Source organism: Salminus brasiliensis, chromosome 19, assembly GCF_030463535.1.
Source record: "Salminus brasiliensis chromosome 19, fSalBra1.hap2, whole genome shotgun sequence".
Lineage (NCBI taxonomy): Eukaryota > Metazoa > Chordata > Actinopteri > Characiformes > Bryconidae > Salminus > Salminus brasiliensis.
The window spans coordinates 25,179,416-25,202,282 of NC_132896.1; the positions used below are offsets into that span (position 1 = coordinate 25,179,416).

General features: G+C 39.8%; 1 protein-coding gene across 5 annotated transcripts in view; it reads right to left on the bottom strand.

Moving 5' to 3' along the window:
- frmpd3 (FERM and PDZ domain containing 3) overlaps nucleotides 1-22,253 on the bottom strand; it is a 155,234-nt gene extending 132,981 nt beyond the window's left edge. For all 5 annotated transcript variants that reach the window (XM_072663365.1, XM_072663367.1, XM_072663369.1 and 2 more), the window contains exon 1: nucleotides 21,840-22,253. The gene's annotated coding sequence lies outside the window, so the exon portion shown is untranslated. The remainder of the gene's footprint in view (nucleotides 1-21,839) is intronic.
- Nucleotides 22,254-22,867: the final 614 nt, after the last annotated feature.

The window sequence follows — 22,867 nt, forward strand, 5'->3', positions numbered from 1 at the left end:
TAAGTATGTTAGTTGACAGATAAAAATTCCTTAAAAATGTCTCTGTGTACTAGGGACTTCAAAAAAGGCATGTCAGTTTTGTGTTTACTGTCAGCTTCCATCTAAACACACACTCAAAAGCATACAATTCCCGGTACTCTGAGGATCGGAAGGGGAAAACATTTCGCTTGTGCCAGAAGCTTGGAGTATTTATCAACCCCTGTGTCACCTTTAAAAATTCAAATGAGCACTCTTAACAGAAAGCAGCCATCCACCAGCGCACAATCACTCGGAGGCAGCTGCGGATCTTCATTTAGAAACAGAGTGCTTCGGGGAAAATGTGGAGGGCTGTGTACGAGGCCGCTACCTGGGCAGCAGTGAAGCGTCATTGTTCCAGGCACAATTAGCTTGATTAAAGCAGTAGGAGTTGGTATTGATGCTTGAATTCATGGAATAGTCGCAGTGTTGTGCTCAAAGGTCATCCTTCCAAGATTCCTAGATAGTTTGTGACCTGCACATACAGTACTAGGAAATGGGATAGAACCTTTATATTATGTGGACTTTAGGAGGTCCTTAACATTCATAGAAAATCTGATTTAACAACCGAGATGTGGTTATTCGTATTGAGATCGCTCCAAAGAACCTCTTTTAAGCATGTGGTGAAAATCCCTTTGAAAATCACTGCACATCTTGGATCTGCAGGCAGGTTGAGCCCAGGATGTAGAGTGAGTCTGCCCTTGCGACTTGCAATTTGTCCCAGATACCCAATATGTTAAGGCTATGTGACATCTAATTAAATTCACAGCTGACGGTCAGTTCCTTCCTGCCCCTTATGAAGATCCCAATCTCAAAGCCAGTACATGAGACCAATTTTGCCGATAGTGTTCCAGCCCTCACCGTCCGCCTTCATTTGCAGTCATTTAGCTTCTAGCTACACTAGAAATTATGAACTGCTCTAATGAATGTTTCCCAGACACTATCATCGCCCTGTCCTTATTAAGCAATGGAATTCTTCTTTTCGTGTTCACATAATTAGACTTTTACTTGGTGCCATGTAAACTTTCAGATTTCTATTTTCTAAGAGAAACTGCAGACCATTTTTCCTCCCAGACACTATTTACATTCAAGGAGCGCTCAGGGAACAGAGAACACCACAAATGATTTAAAGTAAATGGAGGTTTCACAGCAGCATCTTGGAGGCTACACCAGGCTACTCCGAGGCAGATCATAGTTTTCAGATAGTTCATAAAAATGAACACTTTTCGATAAATTTCAGGAAGAATGTTGTGAAAGATATAGAGCATGCCTGGTAAACATATTCCCAACTGCAGTGTCAGCAATAACCAAAGGCTAGGAGCAAAGATGCTCCAATATTCAACATTTTTGCCTCTTCAAACACAAGGTAATCAATGCTATTGAATGTCACGGCTGCAACTGATTATTTCTAAATGCAAAAATATTAACCCTTTCACAATTACATTTGTGGGTCTTGAACCTTTAGCTTTGGACATTACGCAACAAAAAGCTTTAATTCTACAAATTCATCAAATCTGTCCACTTTCCATAACACACAACACATGCGTAATTCGCAGGAATTTTCTGTTGACTGTTACAGGTGGCTACAACTAAACTGTGTGTTAAAGTGTGTTAATAATAAATTAGTCAACTTTGAAGTGAATTTTTTTTTAAGTTGCTGGATAAGAGATATTTTTGCTGTAGTTGCAGGTCCAGACTCATCACACTTATACATTTTTAAATTCAATTGCTGACACTCATAATCTTTTTGTCCTTGTAAGGACAAAAAACTATCAGATACATAAATTGATCAGTTACTGAGCGAGGAGACAATGTCGACATTTGATGTTGATTTATTAGGACTATTTTTGTGGTAAATATTCGACATGGTTCCACACCACTGTGACTTGGATACTACAACACTAGGTTCTTCTGATTATCTTAAACTTGTGAATTGTTTGCCAACATCATTTTTGTAAAAAAAAAAAAAATGCTGTAATAACCTGAGGGCCTAACACCATATGACTTAATTAAATAGATAATGCATGTAATTCGTTTATGGGCCTGTTTAATAGAGGCAAACCCTGAATTTCATGGATCTCCTTCCAGAGTATGCAGCAGCCACCACAGCACATGCAGCAGGTGAATACAATCCAGTCAAAGAGAAAACGTAGATGACAGCATGAAACCTTAAGATTTATCGTCCAATAATGGGGCCCTGTTGTCAAAGCCTTTATTAATTATATGGACAATATATCATAGATATTTGTACACTGAAATGCTTGTGGCAAAGCTCAGGTAATTAAACATGAAGAGAAAAACAACACAACAAAAATAAAAATAAAAAACTAAACAAACCATTAAGAGTTAAGAAATACAGAAATATAAATAATAAAACCTTAATAAATATTGATATCCATTGCCAAGCATGAGATTATTACAGGAGATTCATGAATATAGCTACTAACTAATAGCGGTTCACTGGCAAATGTGCTGCCATGGGATTTATCCAACAATTTGTCATATTATTAATATTAATATTTTTAAACCAAATTTAACTGTGATATATTAAGAATATATAAATAGGATTTTTGAATATGTATGGAATTTTTTATGACATTTGTACATACATTGTTTTTACTTGTACTTTATTATTTTTATCCACCAGGCATATTTTGTATAGTACTGGGCTATCTAGATCAGTGGTTCCTAAACTAGTCTAACCTTAAGATAGTCCAGACTTTTGCTCCAACCAAACACATGATGGACTGTCAGGGCTTTCCTGAGGACTTCCTTGAGAACCACTTATCTAGATTACCTAATGTTTCAGCAAATATAATTGTTATGTAATTGTAATTGAAATTGTTACTTTAATTACATGTTTACTTAATGAAAGTTACTTTTTTGTCATTACAATTTGATTGAATATCATCAATAAGGAATCAAGGCCAGATCTCTTGCTTAACTGTGCCACTATGACTGATAATGGTAAGTCTCTTATTGTTTTTGGGGACAGAAATATAAACAATGATAAGGAGTTTATGAATTAATTGAGAAATAGTCTAATGTGGTAATCAGAACAGATTACACCTTTAAAGCAGCAGTATGTGAGAGTTAGTATTTCTTGCTCCTGGGCTTCTCCTGCAGTCAGGAAGTGGAACTTCAATGCTATGAGCCACCCTTCAAGAAGGACACAAATATTAATTTCTGGACAAGCTGGGTGATGCAGAATCATATGACTCGGGTTATGCAGTTATGCATTTCTAATGAGCGCTGTCCTGCCCACTTTACCAGAGTTACATAGTGTAGCAGCTTGCCTGATGAGCCTGAAGAAGCAACAATATAGGCATTATTCTCCTTATTGCAACTCAGTGGAGCATCACAATGATTAAAGCTGTTATTTTAATTATACTATCAGTAATGCATTTTATAACTAATATTACACCCAATACTGACAGTAATGCTGTGATATTGCAAGAATGAAATAAACCAAGCCAAACAAACAGCAAATTTATCAGCATGTGATCCTTACAGCTTTCCGACAAATGATTCATTTCTTTCTCTTATTTCGTACTTATTTTACTGAACTTTGTTTTTTTGTTTTTTTCTTTCCAAACTGTGTCTCGGTATGATGTGCGCTCGCACCTGCCACAGCCCTAGCCTATTACCATTGATCATTTTAATGAAGAGAATTAGCCCCGCAAAGAGATGCTTTTTTTTTAATGGCATCGAACTACAGCAGCAGAATGCTCATTATGCTGCATTTGTACAATCTCCCATGCGCTTGTTTTTCATTAGGCTAAGCAGACCCGACACAACCTCTGAATCTGAAAGTACCGTTCCCCCTTGCATTTGAATAAAAATATCAAAGCGCACACGAGTGCCTGCAGACATTTTTTGTAAACTTCAAAAAAAAATGGGTGGACCCTTTTTGTTGCCCCTCATGAATAGGTCTACCGTATTTAGTTCTTATTAACATCATTTTGAATGTTTAAATATAAATAGCCTGCTGCTATTAAAATATGAATAGCCTGCTGCTTCATTGATAATATCACTGAAGCTTGATCATTAATGTTTATTTGATTATCGTGGAATTCCATGGAAAGACCACCTCGTATTCTGTATAAGTGTATAAGCTCCTGCTAAAGCAGTTTTAAGTGCAATGGAAAAAAACAAAACACTTTTTGCTTGTTGCCACTGACAGAAATAGTATGGGGGCAGCACATTACACCACCAATAATGTACTAATGCATTAAATGAGTATTAATCATATCCAACATAATCACTAAGTAATGGAAAATCAATGTGGTTGTGTGGGAGAAGCTGTATACAGCAGATACTGTATTCTGTTTCTGCAAAAACAGAATATTGAGAATATTGTTGTTGTTTAGTTAAATAAAACCTAGCAGTGTCTGTGTGATTAGCTAAGAAATGCAAGAAAGCTGCTACTGATCACAAATCAGTATTGTAATCTTGGGGCCCATTTACAAATGTCCTTCATGTTTTTTATTACCTCCCTGAGGTCCACTTATAATATCTGTGTGGGTTTATGTAACAAAAACATTCCTCATTTTATTATTCTTTTTCTGATTGTCCTGTTTTGGCTCATGTCAGTTTGTTTTAAAACTTGTTTAAAATTCTAACTTCCTGTTGTTTATTTCTTGGTCTAAATGAAATCTCACATTTTCCATGTTGTTTCAGGCTTTTTGCCCCTAAAACATATGTATGGAGATTATGTGGAAAAAGTAATAACTCCCTTCCTCATTTTAGTTTGCATATTTGCTGCAGTGTATGAGACTTCTTGAAGATCCTTAAATAGAATATTTAAATTTTCTTACTTTGTAGACAGTATGTTTGGTGATTCTGTAGAACCTTTTTTTTATTAGGAATTTCTTTCTAATTTTACCCCACTTTCCACCCAATTGCCTATTTGCTTCCAACACTAGGAGGGTGAAGACTAGCACATGTCTCCTCCAACACATGTGTTGGATATTAATGTTTGTGTATAAGAGTGTATATGTAGAAGAGTATATGTGTATAACTTTAACCTTAGGCTAGAACAGCATTTGCAGTTTATGCTTTTTTGACAGGATCTGGCGCCTGGAACAGAGTTATCATCAGGCCTGTAAGGCTATAGGTTAAAGGTCAAATGCCAGTAGGCAATGACCCATTAGTAAGCTGACCATTGGGTTGAACAACAAAAGAATACACCAACTTTGCACATTCGAACTAGCAATCTTCAGATCACAGTGGCAGTGCCTTAGTCCACTGGACCACTCGGAGCCCTGATGCTGTGGAACCACAGAAATGTTTTTACCCTCTTCATGCTTTGATTGAGGTCTAGCATGATTGGTAAAAGAAAATTGCAACGAATGTGATGGTAAACTTCAAAAGAAGTCTGGAGGGGGCTTTTTCACAGTTCTGTAAACTAAAAGCTTTCATCTGGTCTTTAGAAAATGTAATTACTGAGTGAAACTTTCCTTTTGCTTCAGAAGCCCTGGGATGTTTTATACGTAAATTGCAGGTTAATGGACTGATGCTTATGCGACTTAATATATACTATATGTTCATCAAGAAAGCAGTTCTACTGTGAAGAAAGTAGAGGTCAGTACAGGCATCTAGATGAATCTTGGCCTTACTGGAATCTTCGGAATGAACAAGTCAGCGGCGGTGCTGCTTCTGCTAACAATTTGTTTTGAGAAGCATGAAGAATGGCATGCCTGTGGCACCTACAGAACTTTGAGAAAGAATTGATTCTCAGATTGTCATGACTGAGGCATTTAAATCATTTGTAGAGAGAGAAATGCACACTTGATTCCTTACTGAAACCCATTTTTAACAGTCTAAAGCTCCTGTTGGTGCACTTTAGAGGTGCCCGCCCTCTTTGCAGTGTTAATAATGTGTTAATTACTGCTTAACTACTGGCTTAATTACTGGTTTGTGCCTCACAGCTCTTAATGAATACAGTTTCTTGGTGTAGTACCCAACAAATTGGAAACTGGGTTTTCCAATGTAACATATCCAAAGTATTATCAGACTGAGTAAATGCCCATTCGTTACATCCTTCACTATGACCCTTTCTGCTATCACAGTTCATTTTATGGCTTAGTCATGATCTAAGCTAGTTATTAAAAGCAATTACAATACAAGGTGAACTTTGATGTGCACAGTATTACAGCCACGCTTTCGCCACATCTAATGCTATTTTATTTACATCAGTACCATGACATTAATTAAAAGTCGGTGTGAGAAGCACAATAACATCATTAGTATTTAATGAACTTTCATTAAACCCATATTAGCAGACTGGGCCTAACGTTAACATTTATTTGAAGAGCCTACATCCTGGAAAATTCCCGTTGCTGAAATAAAAGAGCTGTAGTGTGGCATAAAATATAAAAAAATCAGCCAGTCCGTTCAGTCCATAAACATTAACTAAGCTGCTGAAATAGCCCATTAAAACACTTGATGTAATCTCTTGTGATGTCATAAAAAAGCAACACATTTACACACATCATCCTCATTCTGCAGCAGGTAAGGCCTGTCCATTCACTTTAAGGTTATGAGCACCTACACACTCATTTTTGAATAAAATAAACCAAAGGAAAATGTTTGTAACCATACAGGGTTGCGGTTCTTCCAGGTTGATATCTTGATTTCAGATTTTTCAGCTTCCAAATGCAGAAGTTCTGCTGTAGTGCTGAACCCAGTGAGAAAAAAGTGAAAAAGTTCAGTATCAGTAACAAACAGTTTATGCAACTGTAGCCTCCAGTTTATATGAGCATCCAGTTTATCCACCTGTCTCAGTTTTGTATTATTTACTCATAAAACCAATGAAAATGTTCTGTTTTTCACAATATCCTGTTTAAATAATTTTTCAATAACTCTCCAAGCTGGTACAAAATCTTGTGATATCAATTCAGCACCACTGGTGTTTCCCATCCAGAAGTGAGCTTAAGGTTATTATAACACAGCGCTTATTTCTATGGGACAAAGAGTGGTGGAAAATAGCTACGTAAACTTTATGAATGGGAGATTTGCTCTATCCAATTGCAAGAATAGACAAACTTTTAGCAGCTATAAGATTAGCATGTTCAATCAAATTCTGTCAAAACCACAAAAACTTTAGAACAAACCACTGATGATTTTATTCAATTTTTTATGTCATTTTTATGTCATGTGCTAGATATACTTTATGTTTGAGGAGCAATTTCTAAAAATACAATGTGTCTTTTGGCCTAAACGATTTATAATACAATTACATATATATCTAATGTCTGACCCATTTTCTATTTGATTGCTTTAAAGCAATCAAATAGAAACTCTCCAGCAGCAGTGTGCACATTAATTACACCAGCCACAACATGGTTCTAATACACTGCTGATATTTTCAAATGATTTTCTTCCTGAATAGGTTGCATTATGTAACAGCTTTTGAATTACAGCTCAGGTTTCCAGTCTCTGCCAGCATTTAGCATTTCTCCTCTTTGCAGTTTTGAGAGTGGAGCTAAAACAGCACTTGCAGTTTGTGCACTAATGATGGGTCATGAATGTCACTTGTTCCTCGCTTTGCGTTTCATTACAAATGAACTTAAAGTTCTATTCCATCTGCAATCAATGGTTCTACGCCGAATCCTAACAGCCTTGAAGGCATGTTGTTTTCGAGGCCTGCTGTTTCAGAGCCACAAATTATTCATGTTAATCATAATGAAAATTGCGTGACGCTCAGCAATGTATGTGACCCGCAGCCATTTCCGCATGACAGGGGCCGGCACTCATAAAATGCCATCCGCTAGCCTCGGCCGATGAGGACCTAATGCATGCTATGACTCACCACTCTCAAAAATACCAGAGGAGCTCTAGGTCAGATGCCGAGTTGCCTTGGACTTAAAATTCTTCCAGTCTGTTCTTGTACAAGTCAGGAGGTGGTGGCCTAATAGCTACCTGGCCTGTAACTTTCCAGTAAGTCACCCAGGGACATAAACGGATTGACGACAGGCTTTAACGTGTGTTTTTTTTTTTTTTTTTTTTGCTAGATATCAAATAAAAAAGATTATGAGTATGCATTCAGTACACTTGTGGAGGCAACTTTTGGGATGTTGCTTTTTTATTATTTGAGCAGGATTAATCATTTCTTCATACAAGCAACCTACACACCTCTGCTACAGATGAAAATGCCAACTTTGTTTCTAGCTCCTACTGAGAATGAGTAATTCAGCCGAAAGCGGCACACCTGCAACGGTTACAATTTACCCCATAGGTGACTAAAGGGGCTAGTGGTAACTGGTGCTACAAAGTCTGGCAAATCAGTGCAACATGCAGTTCATTCGTAATGGTTTTTGTGATGGCTTGCATGAGAAGAGCCTTCAAACATAAATGTGAATATGAATATCTACACCCAAATAAGTCAATATGATTAGGGGTTAGGGCAAATGTATATTTGCTAGTGCTGACAACACTGTGAGAAGGAATGGGAAGGGAAGGTGAATATGTTTGATATGGAGCCAACAGGTTGGCTTTCCTGTGGTGTGCACATGAAGGGGACGGGGTGGAGGTGGGTATGAGTTTTTTTCGACAGGGCCAGGAGGAGAAGTTTAGAGCATTGTCCTCATCCCTAAAATTAAGTAATGTCATAACTTCACTTTGACCACAAAGTTTAGGAACTAATCAGCAATAAAATGTATGTTTATTAGTATAAATCCATAATACATGTTTGTTCACTATATATTTTTTATTATTAATAGTTTTTTTATTTTTATTGGAGATCAGGCAGATTCTACTTTGTGCTAGGAATCCAGTCTTCCCTCTGCTATGTGGAGGCAGAAATGATAGATGACAAGGTTAAAAGGAAAGAAATGAGGAGGTGGAGGGTTGTGCAGGCTTGTTGTAGACATGTGAACAAGGTAGAGATGGAATTCATAGGATGTTAGAGAAGAGATTAGAGAGGAAGGGCTTCAGGCATGATCCTCCTCCCAAAATGTAATTATTTCATGTTTCATAATCTCTTAACACGTCTGTGTTTGGACAACATTTAAAGTTAATGTTTATTAAAATAATATTGTTCTCTATTAATCAAAATATTGTGTATTTTAATTCTGCAGTTATGTTTCTTTGTGCTTTTTGTTTCAGTTAATCAGTTTATGTATATTTCAAGTAAAGGGCAAACAGACAGTGTTCAAGTGCCATGTTGTATAAAGTACACTATAACGTTTCGGAAACTCTTAAGAGCTATAAAACCATTAAGTGCTTTAACACCATTAAGCACTAATCTTAATAACTTAAAATAAGCCTTTTAAAGAGCTAGAGTTGGGTCAACCGTGTAATAAGTCACTAAATTTTTTTAATTTGCTATGTTTGATTTTTAGACTTCCTGAGAGCTGTGTGAATTTATAAGAAGGCTATGGAGTTCCCTCATTGTTTATCTGAGAAACCATAGCTGTAAAATCGTGTTAAAACTAACTAAAACTAAACCCTGGTTTATATGCACAACCAGGGGCGCTGCCAGGGATTTTGGGCCTCATGAAAAGATATGATCACACAACTCCAATAATTCTTCCATAATACTCAGTTAATACATTTAGGGCCCCTGTCAGGCCCTGTCAGTTACAGGCCCTTAGAATCATCCTAAATCTCAGCCCCCACCCTTTGCACACAACTCACTGATCTTCTTTCTCTTTGCTAATGCTGTACTTAGTGAATGTGAATTATTTTTTTACCATTTCTGAATCTAAGTCTACATGTAAACTGATCTTCAGTGGCTCAATAATAGCAGTTGCATAGCTCCCAACATAGCCTGTTTATGATAATCTATGTCCCTGAACAACCGAGAGACCAGAAGATTATAGGGATCATCTTCAACATTTGTTCCCTCAGGCCAACTGCAAACGATATAAAGGAAACAACAACAACATTCTGTGTTTATTGAGTGTTTCAGGCTTCAGGGCTGTTGGATTTTCTTTGGAAAGGACTGTGTAGTCTTTTTATGAGCGCACTCATCCTGCTAAAGATTTGATCCACTGTCGCTTCAGAAGCAGTAGTTCAGACGAACAATTCTTCAGTTCTAAAGATCTGAACAGTTGCATAAAAAATGTGGAAAGTCAAATTTTAAGACAGTACTGTCATGCATACGTCAACTTAACCCCTTAAAAAAAGCCTATGGTCCGCCAGCGGGCCACAAACTTTACTACAAACTTCTAATACCGAAGAATAGCCACACCAGTTCCTATAGAAGTCCCTGTAGTTGCTGAGTATGCCTTGGAGTGTTAAGGGGGTTAAAACATGAAGACTGTGAAGACAAGCCAGATTAAGGTATACACAAGGTGGCACTCAGTACAGCAAATACTTAATACCTACAAACATATTTACAGTGAGATAATGTCCAGTGTGTATTATAACCTGGATTCTTGCTACAGGCTGGGTGAAGCAACGAGGGGGGAAAAAATGATCAAGCTCAATCGACAGAATCATTAGCATGATGCTACACTAATGCGTGATGGTAATTTTCTCGGGGTGATTCATTGACATTTCCAAGCGCTTCATAGAGACATTTTGTTGAAATGCGTAATCCTGTGACTAGGTCTACTTTAAAAGCTTTCATACGTGGGTTGTAAAGGTTTTCGCCAGGCACTTCTCAAATAACTCTCATTTTCCAGCTAATGTCATCTCTTGCACATTACAATATGAGTCATGCTTCAGAGTTCTAATCTACAGCTGCAGTAGCTAATCTTAAGAGTTCCATAACATTAAAAAAACAGTTTCACTCAGAAGCAGTTGATTGACACTCGCATTGGGTCTCCAAATCCAAGAATTACACTCTCCATGCTCTAATATGAGCTCTTATGTACTGTATAAATATCAAATATAAAGATGTCTCATGCAGTATTAAACGCATTATACATCTAAATGAATTCAGCCCAGTGCCCAGTGCTGACACAAGAGATCGACTGCAGACAGACACACTGCTTGTATAATCTCCATAGAATAGCACTGTCAGCCACACGGGTAACTGTGTCCAGTGGTAAACATCAGTTAGAGGGGTATGTATATACATAGAGGGGTACTGCATAGAAACAATGGGGCTGAGGAGCAGTGGAACTGTGTTCTCTGGAGTGATGGTGCAACATTAAATATATTTGGAATTAGCTGAAGTAGTGTTAATGATCCAGAACTAACCATCTAACATCATCTAACATCTAGCACCTGGCATACCGAATGCTCTTGTGGTACACATGCATTAGCTTGCATCATGCTAAGTGATAGAAAACAGAGAGCCCAGCCAGATGCAGTAATGCCCTCTAGGACTCTCTGCCACGGTTGACTGGTAGGTTGACAACCTATATAATATGGCCAATGCTTAGACATTTGCACCCAGCCTTTTTAATTTTTGCTGAGAATCACAGAGAGTGTTAACTTTGGACTTTCTGGTTTGGATGGTAAAGTAATAGTCTGTCTCTCCTTCTCTCCTCTGACTCTTACTCTTTTTCTCGCTCATCTGTTCAACAAACCAGCCGTTTAGGTACTTGAGACTGTTTTTTCTGGAGTTTTTTGTTTGTTGTACCATCGAGTAGCCAAGGTTTCTGAAATGTGAACAAGAGAACTCCCAGACCAACATGAAAGCCCAGAGGGAAAAAATACGGTCAAGTGACTGGTGCACTTGAGACTTGAACAGTGCAATTACTGCTGATGGAAAAAAGGAGGACTATATATGCCCCAGTGCCCATAGTTTGTGCCCAAGGAGTCAGTGACCTTGCATCGCTATAACTCGGTAAAAGGATATTAAATGAGGCGAAGAAGCAGAAGGAGAACGATGGACTGTGTGTGTGTGATGGACTAATGTTACACACTGCAGGGTCTTGCTGATGTAGTTAAGGAATAGTTAAGAAGTGTGTGCCAACTACCTTAATGCAAAGAAGAGTAGGGGCAGTTACTGAAGCAAAAGGTTATTAACTGCCTATTAATATCCCTAATTCTGATAGGATTATTGAATGTGCAGGTATGTATACAGTCAGGTCCATAAATATTTGAACAGGGTCACAGTGTGTGGAATTTTGCCTTTGTACATCACCTCATTGCAAATAAAATGAATAATACTCACTTCCGAGCAGAGTGCATAGCCCTGTACACCTCAGAAATGATCCTGCTACTTCTGTCAGCAGTCATTTCATTAGTAAACACCAAGGACCTTGTTCTGTTGGCAACTAGACATGTCCATGCAAACAGAGCCTCCACTATATTTGAGAGACCTCTTAAATTAGGCAAATTTTCTACATTTCAATTGCATCTCGATTGCTTCAAAGCCACTGAGGTGGATTATGTCATTACAGAAATGTGGTCACTGTCCATATACTTATGGACCTGACTGTACATTTTGACATAAAGAGTTGGTTTCCCAGAAAATAATTAGGTATTGTTTTTTGGCTACATTTTCCTTTCGATAGGTAATCTCCTTGTAGAATTGCGGACTGGTCTCAATCCCTGTCCGTGGAACTGTCTAATAGTGTATATTTGTTGATTATTGATTCAGATAGAACGGTAGTTTTCATATGTGCGCCTGTAAAGGTATATCAACAAAAGCCCTGTCTAGCATGTCTCCAAACATCTCAAAAGAGGTCCAGACTGTATCTTTGGCCCTGAGCAGAAAGCTCAAACAGAGCTGTCAAACTTTAAGAGAGCTTGAAGAGTAAATGGAGGTAGCGACTCAGTAGAAGGCCCTGAAGTAGAGGCACTGACAGATGATAGTGAGCAGTGGGCCAGATTTGCTCATGGAAACTCTTAAGACTGAACCATACAAATGATGCCACAGGACCAAAGTCACAACGGGAATCATCAGGGATCAGAGACAGCAGCTGCGATAAGGCAGGAAATAAATTGACATGCACACGTGCGGCAGGCGCAAACAGGAACTCTCATTTATCAAGATGTGTGCTTAATGCAGTGTCATGCGATGCTTCCCTCTAGTAGATGGCAGAGATTTTTTTTTTCTTCCTAATGGCAGTGAGAAAAACACTGGTGTGATAAGTCACCATTCCATTCCCGCAGCTGTCTCACGTGTGCTCCGTGAAGACTTCATCTTTCATCTCCAAGATGGCATCGCCACAAGGCTGTTTAGCATTTATGACCACGCAGCTAGCTCTGAAGGTAAACAAATCACGGATATGACATTACATAAGTTCTAGCAGAGCTTTGAGGTCTTGTGGATGAAGATAATTGCATTTCTTCCTACCAGGGAGCCGACGCTATATCTCATATGGATAAAGCGTAGTGCAGTGACACAGGCTGTGTGCATACGAAGTATCTATTTTGGAATCACATATTTCTGAATGTCAATAGACTAATTGCTGTACTCAGCTAAATGAAGGAGTCTGAGAACATGGTGCTCGCTGGCTCCAAAGTGCTACGTGAGCGGCAGCGTAAATAGCCTGCCTGAGTGAATCCTTGCAGACTGGATTTCTCAGCAGTCATATGGTGTGGGCACACTCTTCATCTGAACTAGTATAACCTGTGCCCCCATTAAAACAACTGGAACTAGACCTTTGCATATAGTGGAAAATAATACAGATGTGAACCATAATGAATGAAATAGGGCTTCTGTTTATTTATTTATTCATTTATTTTAGGGATGTTGCTCATATGTCCAGGTATGTTTTTGTATACCTGCAAATCACACATTTTCTGAAGCCCAGGGATGCAGGAAGGTGTTTTGAGTGGTGTGTGCTTTTATGTAAGTGATGTACACACTTTAACTTACACACATTTGCATACTTTTAATTTATTGGTTTATAACATGCTGTAATGTGATGAGACACCAATATATGCATATAACGCATTATACTTGTCAAATCTCAAAAGGATTGGTACTGCTGTAACCAACTGGTGTCACTCCCACAGTCAAGCAACATGATGAAGGCTTTTTTAAGGATAATATGTTTAAGTCTATGTAGAACCATGCCAGCTCAAAGAACCATTTGGGTGGAAAACCAGATTAGGGCAAAACCTTTTGCTGATAGTTTTATATAGAACCACTACAGAACAGTTCTAGATTTGGAATATCATTCCAAAACAAAGAACTACATGCAGAATGATCTTGTAGGCCCACATATCAAATTTCCACAAATTTCAAAAAGATCCTTAGAGGACAAATAAGCAATATAAATCACATACATTCCACATAATAGCTAATGACCAAAGACAACACTGAGCTACACTGTATGGACAAAAGTATTAGGACACCTGCTCATTCATTACTTCTTCTGAAATCAAGGATTTGTTAATACAGCTGTTGGTGTAAGTGTCTCTACTGTCCTCTGGAAGGATTTGTAATAGATTTTGGAGCATTGCTGTGAGGATTGGTTTGCATTCAGCAATGGGAACGTTAGTGAGGCCACAATGCGGGATGGAAAGTATTGTATGGAGCACCATCATTCCAGAGAACACAGTTCCACTACACTCCAAATCAATGCTCGGGGTCTTTTTACCCCTCCAGCTCATGCTATGCTATCATTAGGCAGGGTTCCAATAGGTTCATCTGCTCGAGAAAGTCCTGGCAATGTGTGCATCAGTAATAGGTGTAACTTAAAGTACCTGAATGCAGTGTCCACAAACATTCGGACATGCATATTGTGTGTGCAAAAATACTGCAATTTAGTGGGAGAAATCCCACCATGTTTCTGTTACCAAGTCCTTAAACCTGTAAACAAAAGGTGAAATGGCCAGACTGAAACACTGTGGCTGGTGCTGCTGTGGCTTGATGTAGTAATTTGGGTGATTTGTGTGGTCCCGTCACCACTCTTCACAATGGCCACGGTTTCATTACAAGTTAACACATTGGCTTCATGCTTCTATCAGGCAGAAGCAATGAGCGTTTTTCACAGTCGTACTAGGTATAAACATCGAGTCATGTGGGCAATCCTGCACTAGGGTGCACAGGGGTATGAACCAATTAGTTCATACATTAGTCAAATATTTTTTATGAACACTCGCTGCGAAATCAAAGCAGATCCTACAAGTTTAGTTGGATCTCTCATCAGATTTACTCTGTCCGCCATAAAATTCATTTAGGCCCGGCCCCTGACTGGAGTCCACCTGCTGAGTACCCCTGGCTTAGAGAGCTGGCCAAAACTAATCTGCAACTCTTTATACAGTTTTGGACTCATAACGTCTAGCTAGCAGTTGGCAACAGAAGCTGTTCAGTCTGCTTAAACTCAAGCAGGGCATGGATACTGCAGGTTGTGTAAATATTTCATAATAAAACATCACAGAAAATGACAAACTCTTTCCTTTTTACTCTTTTCAGACACTTACATTTTCATTATTTTTAGCATTTGCTAAATCTCAGAATTTAGGATTGCTGGATTTCTGGTTGGAAATCAGGATTGTCGGTAAAACAGCTGATTTTAATTTTTTTAAATGACAAAAGGAAACTGTACAGGAGAGAAGATACTGCTATGTGAAATGTACATGCTGTACTCTCCCCAAAAAGGCCATTGTGGCTAACCATGTACGAACCATGTATATATATATATATATATAGTCCCTCACCTGCAGAGAAGTATTGTCAATAGATGCACATAAACAGGAGCCTATTGGCACCATGCTTAATACCAAGCATGGGCTAAATCCCCCCAGCATCGAGCTGTGGAGCAGTGGAACTGTGTTCTCTGGTTCTATTATATAAATATCTATTAATCTCTGGCTTTATACATTTCTCAGTAGTTTAATTTTATTGATTTGTTTTGTATTGTATTTTTTATTTATTTTTATATAAATATAAACCACCTACAATCTCCAGGGTAAGGAAGTGTAGACAGTCAGAGCTACAAACTCAGACAGTGGAGTAAAAGGAGAAATCCATTAAATTCTGTTGAAATATTAAATAAATATGTCTATATGTTTTTTTTCTCCACATCCTCTCCTTTTTATCTCTCGAAAAACTGATTAAAGATTTAGCTAGATTTCTGTATGTTGAGAGTAGCGCTTGATGGCTTTGGGTAGACTTCACTGGCCCTCATTCTGCTCTTCCCTTCATCCACCCCCCCCCCCCCCCCCCCAGCATTTCCTATTTGTGGCCCTTTTACTTTTTGTCCTTTTGTGATGACAAGTTTACAGCTTTGAGAATATGGCTCCATGAATTTGGCTGTAGTGGGAAATCAGGGGGAGTCATTCAGAAGTCTGCTTGTTACGCAACACCCGTAACATACAGTCTGGCATGCATATTCATATATGATTAGCACTTTATAACAGTTGGGATTAGTAGAGGCGTTGTCTGTTTGGCTTGTTAATTTAACAGTAGCATGCTGATCCATATACACATACACATACACAAGCACTCACACACACTGACTGTACATGAAAATGTGTGGAGGTGAGTCATCGTGCCTCAGGGGCTTAGCTGCAAACAGTCTTATGCTGAGAGTGATGGTGATTGAGACAGGGTCGTTAAGGGTGCTATAGTTAATAGTCTAATTAGCTTTATGGCTCTTGGCGATATTTTTGCACATCTTCATTTGAGAGATGCAATCCATTCAGTGTGGTGTGGCCCCATTGTCGCACTAATAAGCAGCAAACAGGGTCTGAGTAAGCTCTTGACACTGGCTGCCGTTGCCAGTTGGGTTATAAATGTCCAGTTCTTCAGGTCTTGGACAATGCTGACATGAAAAGAAACCTTTATTATTGGACCCTCAAGTTCCCCTCGAGCACACTTTGGTTTGGAGTGTGCTCTGGAGTGCTTCCACAGCATGACCACGGCTCTATTTGCCTCACATCCTCAACCTTAGACAGTCCTTGCTGAACGGTGGTGAAATTGCAGCGAAGAGTGTGAGAGCACATTAAGGAAATGTCATGCTGAGCACAATTACTGTCCTAATGAATCAATTTGGGGAGCAGGGAAGATAGTTGTAATCCATTAAGCTATAAACTTTCACAAGTTCAGCACTAAAAAATGACCATAATAGTGAAAATTCATAGTCTGGCCTAACAACCCAGACAGACACTGAATTTTTCAATACAGGCCCTGACCACCACATTTGCCATTCCAAACATCTCAACAGGGAATCCACCTTTCCAAAGCTTCATTTGGGCAATGGGAACTGAATTAGCATGTGCAGAGATAATATTTACACAGCATTATTTTTTTCGCTCATTCCCACCCAGCCCGGGTGAACACTGTAAGTGTGTTTTTCTTCACAAAAGCTCATCTTTAGAGATCCACACTGTGTGATACGCAGCCTCGAGGAAAAGGTGACCCTGCTGCTGGAGTTGGAGATGAGGTGCGTGTGTGGATTAGAGCAAGCGAGTGAGTGAGCGGCTAAGCTGTAGCGCAGCCTTGACGAGGGAACGGCGGAAAGGGAGTGTGTGGCGGCGGTGCGCTGCAAGTGGCTGCTCTTTGCCTCTGGTGAGAGCTGTAGTGCTCTGGCAGTGAGTAGGTGGACTCTCATCCCGAGCTTCTTCTCAGAGCACTGTATCTGCGTTTTCATCTACCCTGCGATGAGTTACAAAGGGTTTCCATGGGAACTAAATGGAAATCACTCAAAAAAAAAAAAAAAGAAAAAGAAAAAAAATTTCAGGGAAGCGTGATGTAGTCAGGGATGTGGTTGGTCCATAATAAGCTGACAGCTAGAGGGCTCGCTAGCAGATGGACGTGGCCGAGTTTGTCATGAGCCATTAGTGCTGGAACAAGCTCGCCACATGATCTGCATCACTGTGGTAACCTGTGGTGAACTGCCCACTTTACAGCATTTCACTGATTTCAGTCCATTGGTTGTTACTATTTAAAGTTCTGGTTTAGACCCTTTAACTGTAAGGACCTGCAGGAGAGTCTGGCTCTAATTTCAGACTCACATATCTGCACATAGTGGTTATATACAACTATGTAACTGAGGAAGTTGTAGTGCTATATTCCACTGTATAATGCACAGTGTGTACATATACATACAGTACTGTGCATTTTGGGCACCTGTGTACATTATTAAAAAGCATTCATCTCTGCAATAACTGTGTTTTTGCGTGTAAAACGTAACAGGAGGTACTCTTTTTGAAGAGCAAGGCTTGGTTCTAGATTTCTCCATTCCATCACCAGTTCACTTGACTGAACATAATTAAGCACTGATTTACCAAACCTGGTGTCGGATGATGACTGTTAATAATACTAGACTCCCATTAAGAGAGCTTTAGAAATAAAATGAAAAACATCTCCAAAATGGTGATTTTACAGGAGAAGGCAAAAACGTCCGTAACTTTGAATGGATGTCAATGAAAAAAGGATTCCAAACCATTTAGAGCATTGTTATTGGCCAGTTCATCCAGAATTTCTTACACAGTGTACGCATCAGCAACAGTCATTCACAGTCATTCACAGTCAATCATTTGAGTAAATACCACAACACTTCTTATATATACCACAACACACACAATCACACACACACACACACACACACACACACACACACACACACATATATATATATATATATATATATATATATATATTAGAAATGTAACATCTGTATAAATATATATATACTTATGTAGGTATAGTGGTTATATAGTGGCATAGAGGGGTTGTTGTAAAATCTATAGTCTAGGCACTGAATAGGGGGATTAAGACCAACTAGGATAGGGCCTGTGACTGACATGGGCCCATAAAACTACATAAAGTACTACTGAGTATCTTGGCAGAATTGTTAGAGTTTTGGGGCTCAGTGTAATATCTTTTCATGGGGCCCAAAATCTCTGGCAGCGTTCCTGTTCATAGTAGTTTCTGGAAAATATGCCCTAAAATCAGTAACTGAATAATAAGCCTGGAGTTTAGGGCATTTCTAAGCCAAGTTCATATTGGTTTCCATTCATTCCAGTCATTCGCTCCACTGATCACCTACACCTAGGATATTGCTGAAGCATCTGATTCAGTTTTGGCAGTACACTCTTAAAATTAAAGGTGTCAATAAGTGTTCTTTGGAGTGATGCCAGGGATCAGAGGTATCCAGTTCCATTCCTGAAGGGTTGGTGATTTCCTTGACCTAACATGCCTCATGAGTTCATCAGCCGGATTTAGTAGGTGTATTGAGCAAAAAGAGATCACAACATTGTGCTGCAACCAGTCCTGTTGTACTGTCATTCAATATCACTGCCATGGAAGAACCTCTTTTGCTTCCCTACAGAACTTTTTGCTGGATGCTTTGTTAAAGAACTATCTTTGTAAAGAAATATGAAGTGTGTGAAGGTTTTTATCCATTTTTTTTACTCTCAAACCATTTAGGCCCTTCATTTATATGAGTGTATATATATAAAACAATCATCTATACCAAGTTGATAAAATAAAATGCAAGTGTGAAGCTTTCTGCTGGAATGCCTGGAGGATAAGCTAACTGCTTTTCATGGAAGAAAGGGTAAGATTGAGAAGAAAAGCAGCAGGTCTGCTGTGTGGATGATTAGAAGCAGCGGCATGGAACAGCAGCAGTTAACCACTAGGCTGGAGTGTCCTGGAGGCTGGAATAGATGCAGGCCTTGTTTCCATCATTTAGATGCCCCACCAACGCAATTGGCGAAATCGGCTAGTTTGATCAAGCACAGGGCATATTTTTTTGTAATGGGTTTTTATATGCCACTGCAGTGCCGTTCACGCCTGCCAACTGCCTTTACTGCATTTGCATTAACTTGCAAGTCGGGACTGCAATCGACTGGAGCACAACAACATTGCATGGCGGAAATCGCCTGCCTCTGATTGATACGACCATCCCGTTCCAGTCGACCAGAGAAACACTTTGAACATTTGCATAGCAAAATATAGAACACAATGCTCTTTCTTTCATCTGGCATTTCCACAAAGTAAATTCAATCTGAAAGACATCCCTGGGAATTATGGATTGTGTATGTTGGTCACCAGTCACTACTGGTACACTGACTGAATGAACAGCATCAGATTTCATATTATGATTTCTAATTTATTTGATTTATGGTCAGTCAGAATATAGTTTGGAGATACTCTCCTAGTGTTTTTGGGAAGATGGCGTCCAATATCATATATATATATATAACATAACATAGATCAATCTTTTGGCCCGAACACAGAGAGCTTGTATATGGCAAAACAATGCCTTTCATGCTTTCAGTCTTCCTCAGACTCCTTCGGCATATTAAGCTGAAAAGATGGAGTCATGTTACTATTTTTAGTCTAGCCTCTGACCTCCCTTTGGCCATGTGGTGCCCAATCAGCACGGAGAATGTGTCGGGGCTGATAGCTATCTCTACTGGGGGCCATCTCCTGATGGGAAAAAAAGCATTAAGCCAAGCCGATTGTGTCTTCTCATCACTGTCTGTAGAATGCAGCAGGATGCAACCTGGGCAGGTCTGGGTACTAAAGGCCCCTCTGAAACATATGCCAACCTCTGATCTGTATTCATCTCAATTATGGATTTTCTGCTGTAGGTTTTACCCAAAGCTCCACAGTGGCTATATGTTCCCTCTAAAGCAGTGAACGTGTTTAGGTCCATGTCATACCTGAGTGATGTATCTTCTGTTCAACCATGGTGGACAGTTAATCTCTTCAAGGCTCTCTATCTCCTCTCAAGTTTCAGGTTTGAAATCCCCTTTGGTACTGCCTGTTGCTGCCATACACATCCTTTTCAGTGGAGAACAACTGCATTATGTGGATGGATGACATTGGTTTACATTGGAGAACTTGTTTGGATGCACAAGGGGACCGAGCTCCACTTTGCTGAGTGCCATTCATCTTGATAACCAGCTACAACAGTGGTTGTGAGCCCCGAAGAAGCTCTGACAAGGTTAATAAAATCAGGACAGGCCATGGTGAGTTGCTCATAGAACCCATACAACCTTGAGTGATAATCCACAAAACAGGACAGTCTGTAGATTTCAAATGAAAAGGAGAGCATGTCCACATGTCTATACTTCAAGGTAGTATAATAAGAAGCTTAATTCACCATGTGCTTTATCATACTCTCCATGGCATTTCATTCCAACAGCTAGCAACTGAGCGCTTTACCTTTTTACTAAGTTCATCATGTTAATCTAAATTAGTCATGAGGTATGACAGAATATCCCCAATGGCGAAGACCTGACATAGTCGTTGTTGCCATGTGCATGTATTTGTTCTTGATTGATTTTCCATATTCAATGACTTTATGAATCAGTTTGTAGATGGATGGTGAATGCAGGTAAACAGAAATGAGAGATTACTCCTGATGGATAGATGGAAATGAGTTAGAGACTGGTTCCCATCATGGTTGCAATAGATTACCTGTATGCACCTCCGTGTTTTCTTTTCTCTGGCACTGAACCTGTAGAATTTCCTCTAGACTCTCTTTTGCAGTTACTCCCCTTTCCACCCCCTGCGGCTCCTTTACAACCCAAGCCCATTTGCAACTTAACATTCCCCTAACCCATTTCTGGAACTGCTTATCTGTTTCAGATTTCTCATTTCCAGTCATTCTCAGGTCACAATTCCAAAAAAGCAGGGAACATTTTTTCCGCCACTTGTTTTGAAGGAGTGGTTCATTAGGGAGGTCTACAGGCTCTCTTAATTAAGAATCATGACTTCTCTCCATTCTGGGAACCCTTATGGAATTCGTTACAGGTATCCATTCAAGCATGTTGAAGCACATTTAAGAACAGTTAACTTGTCATTTCACTGCAGTCAACTTGCTCATCTTTTACAGTGCATTTACAGTACATTGTTTAGCAACAAGCACCAACCCTTAGCTTGACTGAAATCTAATCAGGAGGGAGCCAAGGGACTGGACTGGGCACTCTGCAGCGGAATGCAGCCTTGTCTGATTGGAGCTTTCTAGAGGTTAAAACTGTTGAGTCAGGAACCAGTAAAGAAGTCTTACCTTGGTTGCTGCTTGCTTCAGTATCCATCAGCTGATATGAGCCCAAGGGATCATAGCCTCCTATTCGGGCAGCCGGTGAGTGAGTTTAGCGGCTAGGCAGGTGGGTGGCTTGGTGGTACGGGGGTGGGATCACAGACAGCTCCTAGTGGGCAACCCCATCGAGGGTTTCCAGAGTGCTCCCGTTTACCCAGGTCATTCCAGCTGGCCCCCAGTGGACACACCGACTCACAGGCTGCGGGAAGCGACAGTGTTGAAACCTCCTACATCTCTGGTGGGAGCCTGCCGATAAGGTGCTGGTACACAGCCACTGGCTGCAACTTTACCCCCTTGTTTTTTTTCCGTCCTCGCCGTGCCTGCATGCGTTTCCTTGCTTCTTCCTTCCAGTGAGATCCGGCGAGTGTGGCTGCAGCGCAGAGATGAGAGCGAGGAGAGAGAGAAAGAGCGAGGCAGAAAGGGGAGGGGGAGAGCAAGATGGGAGGGATGGATAGAAAGAGGGAGGGTGCAAGGGATACACGGGGAGAGGGAGGGAGTAAGAGAAAGAGGGACGTTTCATCTGTCGGCATCAATCGGAGAAGAAATGAAGGGGAGGGTCTGTGGAGGGACTGCGTGTCAGTCATGTTCACATAGAGAGCAAGAAAGCTGTGTACATCGGTCTTCAATGTAGGTGTATAAGTGTGTTAGGGTAAACATCCATGCTTATGTTTATGTGTTAATAGATATTGTGGATTTGATGGAATGAAGGTAACATTGCTTTGACATCCCAAAACACAGGCTTCCCTAGGTGCTTGCTATCACGAACACGAGGGAAGTACTAAAGCAAGGAACAGATTTGTATCTCCACTGTACCTTGCAAACATTAACATTAAATGCTGAGAAAATGATCAGAGGGCATGTTCCCCGCAGGCTCTTCCTGAAAGCCTCCAAGCGGGAGGTTCATTTTGAAAACGTTTTGTGGTCAGTCAAATAATGAGACAAGAAACGACTGCTCCATTGAACACACTAAGATCAAGGACTACTTCTTTCATCTG